Here is a 7664-nt window from a genome sequence, read left to right as displayed (position 1 = left end):
ATGCAAGTAGTTCATTTAAAGCAGCGCTGCCGTGGTGCTTGTGCAGTACATTTACTGTGTCTGGTATAAAATTAGCTTTGTCGTATAAATATTATACGATGTTATACTCAGTGTTGTCCGTGGTAATTCACTATACACTACAGATGCACCAGGTATAGATTAGGTTTTATTTGTTTATTAATTTAAGGCAATTTAATACTCATTAAGGCCTTCAATTTATAAAATGTCATTTCAGACAAATTAAGACTTTTAAGGACCCATGGACAGCTTGAAGGTGGTCTTATTTCATATGTGAATCAATCAGCCAGTCAGAACACAGATCATTTACATTAAAGAGAAAGTAGCAAAATCAGTGAAATAATTCTTGAGGTTGGTCATGTACGAATTAATGATATTTCTTGTACATACATTCAAACAATTGGGCTTAATGAACAAATAAAATTTAAGAAAAGTGTGCAGTATGGGCCCTTTAAATGACTCAAAATATAACATCTGTCATTTGCAGAATTGAATAATGAACTCCAATGTCAGATAGATGGCAGTATTGCAGCACTGAAAAAAAAAAAAACACTACAATGCAAAATATTCTTGTAAACTAAATGCAGCCTCAAAACAGCTTCTTCAAAACGTTACACCCCACAAATTACACCTCACAGTCACTTCTCTAAATTCTATATAATTATTTGCATCCAATTGTATCACTGCATTTGTGTCATTTGAACCATGCTTTTTGTCACATTTATTCACTGACTCCAGAGTAAAAAAATTGCATTACAAAAATGAGATCATTAAACCCAAGGTAGTAAATTGCAAGTAAACACACTAATACACTCATTGAACATTTTAATAATTATTTACTTGTTATTTACTTGAATAATTATTATTTGGAACACTGTACTAATATTGGGTCGGGCCTCCCTTTGCTCTCTAAACAACCTCAGTTCTTCATGGCATGGATTTCACAAGATGATGGAAAACTCCTTTGTGATTCTGTTCCATGTTGACATGACTGCATCACGCAATTCCTGCAGATATTTCAGGTGTGCTTTCATGGTGCAAATCTCTTGTTCCACCACATCCCAGACTGTTCTATTGGATTCAGATGACTGAATCGGTGACTGGGAAGGCCACTGAAGAACACTGAACTCACTGTCACTGTCTCACTTTTGCTTTATGACATGGTGCATTATCATGCTGGAAGTAGCCATTAGAAGATGGGTAAATTGTGGCCATGAAGGGATGCACATGGTCAGCAACAGTACTCAAACAGGCTGTGGCATTCAAGCGATGATTGATTGGTATTAACAAGCCCAAACTGTGCCAAGAAAACATTCTCCACACCATTACACCACCTCCACTAGCCTGGACTGTTGACACTAGGCAGGTTGGGTCCATGGATTCATACTGTTGGCTCAAAATTCTGCCCCTACCATCTGTGTGCCTCAGCAGAAATCGATATTCATCAGACCAGATTACATATTTCCAGGCTTCAACTGTCCACATTTGGTGAGCCTCTGCAGCATCAGCTTTCTGGTCTTGGTTGGTTGTTGGTTGTAGCCCATCCGCCTCAAGGTTTGTCATGTTATGAATTCTGAGATGCTTTTCTGCTCAACACAATTATACAGAGTGGTTGTCCGAGTTACTGTAGCCTTTCTGTCAGCTCGAACCAGTCTGGCCATTCTCCGCTGACCTCTCTCATCAACAAGGTGTTTCTGTCTGCAGAACTGCTGCTCACTGGATGTTTTTTCTTTATTGCCCCATTCTGAGTAAACTCTAAAGACTGCTGTGCATTAAAATCCCAGGCGATCAGCAATTATAGTAATACTCAAACCAGCCCATCTGACACCAACAATCATGCCACGGTCAGAATCACTGAGATCACATTTTTCGCTATTCTTATGGTTGATGTGAACGTTACCTGAAGCTGCAGGCCCGTATTTGCATGATTTTATGCACTGCACTGCTGCCGCATAATTGGCTGATTAAATAATTGCATGAATGAGTAGGTGTACATGTGTTCCTAATAAAGTGCTCCATGAGTGTAAATGCTTTGCTCTATGTGCAAGAACACAAAGTGGTCCAGCACTGCTGCTGTAAATCTCTACTGCCTCCTACTGGCACTGAATGGAACAAGTGCCTGAAGGTACTTGATCATCTGAGTAGACTACTAGCAAAGCCTGGGTTTGCTGGTATCACTCAGTACAGTGAAAGTTCAAAATTTTGTCATGTAAAACAGTAAATTATTTATTTAAAATTAGTTAAGAGTAAGTAATTAAAATGCACTTAGTAGTTGACATTTACACATGCATTTGCAGAATAGTCGTTACTGGTCATATGAGTGCATAGAGTGCAAACAATGTTTAAATCACTCACCTATTCATGTTCTGCGCATCAGCAACAGCCTTTAATTCTCAAGCTGAACTTCCACTTGAGCGAGCAATGCAATACAGCTGTGACTGCCCTAATCTGTGATAAACAAACATGAAAACAGGCTTCATAACTAACCTTTAAAGTATCTGAACAGTCAGATAAGAAAAAAAAAGCCATTTGGAAAAGACCATTTCTAGAAACCAACAGCTACTTGGTAACTTCTTCTCAGAGACCTAGTGCTTCAGAGCCTTTTCACTCGCTGCTCTTGTTGCTCTGAAAAGACTTATATATGTCCAGTCTTTAGGAGGGCATTTTCTCTTCCACTTTCTCCCTTTATTTGACTGGAGCTGAAATCAATGGTCACGCAATTAAGGAATGTGGATCTGTCAAGCAAAGTGCATGGGGAGGAAGGTATTAAACAAATACCCAATAAGAAGTTCAATAACAGCAATAACCATGTTGAGTGGTGACTACAGTACTATCAAAACCAGGCTAGACATTTATGTGTCAGGTGGTTTATTTTTGTTGAGAAGCAATTTCCAGTATTGGCAAAGGCCATCAATGATCATTCAACTGTCTGGCGGCTGCGTATTGACTCTCTACCGGGGAAGCCGAGTCAACCGTTCGAAAGTTATAGGCCCTTTCAAACAGTTTAAAGATAGGAACACATGCTTGGAATGGGAAAGTGCAGTCTCGAGAGGCTCCATCACTGATAATTAGCAATCAATCACAAATTAGTTTAAAAGCTTGAAAAGAACACTGAGAGCATTATTAGATTGCTGGGATTTGGAGCTCTCAGATAATGATTTGAATTTTTAGAGGAATGAAAGGCCCCAGCCATTTATCGGCCACTTCTTTTACCAATCACTGCCATAAATCAAGGAAAAATCCAACTGCCCACACACTGAAACACTACAGGTGTCAAATGAGAACCATATGGAGAAAAAGAGCTGCTTATAACTTGTAATTAGTCTGTACGGATTTTACCAAAGGGCCTCAGGTTCAGTACAACATGATTAAAGGTCCTTCAAACATTTACTACCTTAGGGCATAGTGTACATACAGCTCAGAAAAAAAAACTAGTCCTCAGATTCTTGCATTCTTTTATTAAGTTTAAAATGTATCATGATGGCTCCCTAGTTGTCTCAATATTCACTCACTTGCCACTTTAATAGGTCCACCTGCTCATTTTTGAAGTTATCCAATCATTCAATCATGTGGCAGCAGCACAATGCATAAAATCATGCAGATACAGATACAGAGCTTCAGTTAATGTTCACACTAAACATCAGAATGGGGTAAAAATGTGATCTCTGTGACTTTAACCCTGACATGGTTGTTGGTGGCAGATGGGCTAGTTTTCAGAAACTGCTGATTTCCTTGGATTTTCATGTACAACATTCTCTAGAGTTTACACAGAATGGTGCTAAAAACATCTACTAAGCAGCAGATCTGTTGGCAGAAATGCCATGATGAGGAGAGAGGTTAGAGGAGAAGGGTCAAATAAGCACTCTTTACAACCACAGTGAACAGAAAATCATCTCAGAGCACACACACCAAACCTTGAGACTTTTATTTACATTGCATTCTTTATCTCCATTGGTAAAATGGGGAAAAATTTATATTAGTGACCAATCTAATCTTAATTGGCCGCCACTGGTTAATTCGGAGAGTAAATGCCTTTACTCCAATTTAATTTGAGAACACTAGGAAGAGGACAACACTGAAATTGGACAGCAAATATCTTCAATTGATCAGGGTACAAATCACACACATAATAGACAGCAAGGAGTCATGAAGAAAAAGGAAGAAAGGTTTACCACTGATCGTTATGCCATTTAACAGAACTTCCAGCCAAGAAGCAGCGTGGTAGAGCTGATCAGCCTCTTCCTGTGTCATAAATCTACAGTCTCGGTTCGTAGTCTAGAACAGGGCCACCTAATACTGATTGTGGGATACAGTTACATTTACATTTACAGTAACTTAATTAAATGTAAATGTGTTCCAGAGTCACTTAATACTGGTCCTGGGATACATTTAAATTTATTAATTTCTATTCATTCTATCTCAAGAGGTCCAATACAGGTTGCTTGACCAATTTTTATTTTCCTTTTTTTTTTTTGAGTGATTACCTCTATGTACTGGCATTGCAAAACTACCAATTTTTTTTTTTATTATTATTATTATTATTTCACTTGGTTTAACCACGATGGCCATCTTTGTGTCATGGCACACAACAAATTTTGGTTATACAGCTGTTTACAGAAAGCTCAATATCTCAGCTCAGGATGGTCTTAGCTCCTTGGAACAAAAACTGATCTCTAGAGCACATTACAAGGTGCATGAACATATATCAACATTTTGCACATTCTTGTTCGTTAGAGTTAGAACTTACGTCCTAATATAATGCTCAAGATTGCTCACAGTTCCTCTTTTGGGTCAGTTTATAGCGGGAAAAGTTCGAGGCTCAGTCTTATTTTTTTTAGGGGGTACCTAGATAAGTATAGTGTGCATGTGGGTTTGAGACTTTTTGAGTATGAAATTCTACTGGTTCCAGAGCTAGGGCTAGTAGAAATCTGGGGAAAAGCCTACTTTATTCATGCATTTTGAGAAATGAACAGATGTTCTGAAAGCATAACAAATAATAAAAACAAAGAGTATTCTACAGTAATTGAGTTTATAACTGACATACAATAACTTATGCTTGTCAGTGAGGTCTAAAATGTTACTACATTTGATACTGCCAACAGTGACGCATGATTTATCACAGGGTTCTTCAAATCTGCAGTTTAGCTCGAACCTCCAAACTCACCTGCCTGTAATCCTGAAGACTTGACTTGTTAGCTTGTTCAGGTGTGTTTGATTAGGGTTGGAGAGAAACTCTGCAGGACATTGGACCTCGAGGGCCAGATTTGAAGAACCGTGATCTATCATGTTCATTCTGGTGTGAACGTTAACTGAAGCTCTTGACCTGTACCTGCATGATGTTTTGCACTGCGTTGCTGCCACATGATTGGCTAATTGGATAACTGCATGAATGTGCAGGTGTACCTAATAAAGTGGACGATGAGTGTATACAGAGGAATGACAATAAAAACCCATTTGACTTGACTTAATTCAGTCCAAATTAATTCTAACAGTGTAATTTTCCTCAAGTCAGCAAACTACTGCTAAAATCTGTTGCATATTTATAGTCAGAACTTGAATCCCAGCATAATTCCTAACATTTAATTCATCCATTTGTTTGCTTCCTCATGGAGGGTATTATACCCAAAACACTAGCACATATTGTGTTATATATTTTTTTTTATCTTTTACTAAGACATTCTAACTAAATTATCTAAGTTTGAGGCTGTTTTTTTTTTTAAATTGATGAGCATGTGCCCATGTACCACTGACTCTAAGTGCCCTCTTGATGTTTAAATCCCTCTATAATTTTCAAATTAGTTTTATATACAGCTACAAGAATGCAGAATTATGTTTTCCTGTCTAAGCCATAATATTCTAGAGACTATAGAGAATACTCTCTCTTATCTCACGTAATTCATATTTGCCCCCTAGTGATTTAGACGCCATCATCCTGTTTCCAATTAGGTCAAACATTAAGAACAAATGCTCCGAAAATATCAGTAGTATCTTCAAATTCTCCAATTAATATTTCTTAATAACTGCTTTGCTCTCTGCAATATGAAAGTTCAGACTGCTATGTACAACCATTTGTAAGAAATCCCAAAAACAGCTTCACCTGACTCTCTCCCAAGTGCAGGACTGTGTTTGGTTGCAAAGACACCCTACACAATCTAACTTGTTATGTCAGGAGACTGACACTTATCCCATCCAATCCTACTCTTCCTAAGATTTAAAATTACATAAGGCTTGCCCTGATTAGTGGTCTGCAGCACTGTGAAAGTGATGTGTAAAAGGACTAGTTCTCATTTGTGCATATAAAAGAGTTACATGGAAGAAAAACATCTCAGCAGAGCTGCAACATTGGCCAAGATGGGACACAGAGCTTGTTTGGGGTGGCCAAGTTGGGACACAGAGCTTGTTTGGGGTGGCCAAGTTGGGACACAGAGCTTGTTTGGGGTGGCCAAGATGGGACACAGAGCTTGTTTGGGGTGGCCAAGGTGGGACACAGAGCTTGTTTGGGGTGGCCAAGATGTGACACAGAGCTTGTTTGGGGTGGCCAGGGTGGGACACAGAGCTTGTTTGGGGTGGCCAAGTTGGGACACAGAGCTTGTGCAGGGTTGCAAAGACAATATCCATATGCAAATGCTATAGTTTGATTGCATGTTTCTACTCATTTTATTATTTGGGTTAGACCTAGCTGTCATGTTTGGAGTGGGTTTTTTTTTTGTTTGTTTGTATATTACTAATGCTGTATATTTGTAATATACAGTATTAGTGTTGTGCACTCACCATCCACTTTAATAGGAACACCTTTACACCTGCTCATTTATGCAGTTATCCAATCATGCAATCATATGGCAGCAGCACAATGCACATACAGGTCAAGTGCTTCAGGTAGTGTTCAAACCAAATGTCACAATGGGGAAAAAATGTGATCTCTGTTTCACACAGAACAGTTTCTAGAGTTTACACAGAAAAATGCGAGAAAAAAAAAAAGAAGAAAAAAAAAGATTATGTGACTGTTCTGTGGGCAGAAACGCCTTGTTGATAAGAGAAGTCACAGAAAAATGGCCAGATTGGTTTAAGCTGCCAGAAAGAATATAGTAACTCATACAATCACTCTTTACAACCGTGGTGAACGGAAAAGGACCTCAACGTGCACAAAACACTGAACTGAGGTGGATGAGCTACAACAGCAGAAGACAACATTTGCTGTGAGCCAAGAACAAAAATCTGAAGCTATCATGGGCACAGACTCACCCAAACTGGACAGTTGAAGATTAGAAGAAAAAAAAAAATCGCCTGGTCTTCAACTGTCCAGTTTTGGTGAGTCCATGTGTCCATGATAACTGCAGATTCTTGTTCTTGGCTGACAGGAGTGGAACCTGATGTGGTCTTCTTCTGTTGTAGCTCATCCACCTCAAGGTTTGATGTGATGTGTGTTCTGAGATGCTTTTCTGCTCACCACGGTTGTAAAGAGTGCTTACTTGAGTTACGATAGATTTTATTTCAGCTCAGACCATTCTGGTCATTCTCCTCTGATCTCTCTCATGAACAAGGTGTTTCAGCCTGTAGACCCTCTGCTTACAGGATGTTTTTTTGCACCATTCTGTGTAAACTCTAGAAACTGTTGTGTGTGAAAATCCCAGGAGATCAACAGTTTC

The 7664-nt window shown here is 38.8% G+C and overlaps 1 long non-coding RNA gene across 1 annotated transcript; it reads right to left on the bottom strand.

Annotated features, from left to right (window-relative positions):
• Window positions 1-215: 215 nt before the first annotated feature.
• On the bottom strand, window positions 216-5314 carry LOC128320031 (uncharacterized). The gene is made up of 3 exons (XR_008303481.1): window positions 5183-5314; window positions 2374-2466; window positions 216-552 (listed from the first exon to the last, which is right to left on the bottom strand). It is a non-coding gene; the product is annotated as an uncharacterized LOC128320031 (long non-coding RNA).
• Window positions 5315-7664: the final 2350 nt, after the last annotated feature.

Source organism: Pangasianodon hypophthalmus, chromosome 14 (genome assembly GCF_027358585.1).
Source record: "Pangasianodon hypophthalmus isolate fPanHyp1 chromosome 14, fPanHyp1.pri, whole genome shotgun sequence".
Classification (NCBI taxonomy): Eukaryota; Metazoa; Chordata; class Actinopteri; order Siluriformes; family Pangasiidae; genus Pangasianodon; species Pangasianodon hypophthalmus.
Note: the sequence above shows the minus strand (reverse complement) of the source record. Positions and strands in the feature narration are given on the sequence as shown.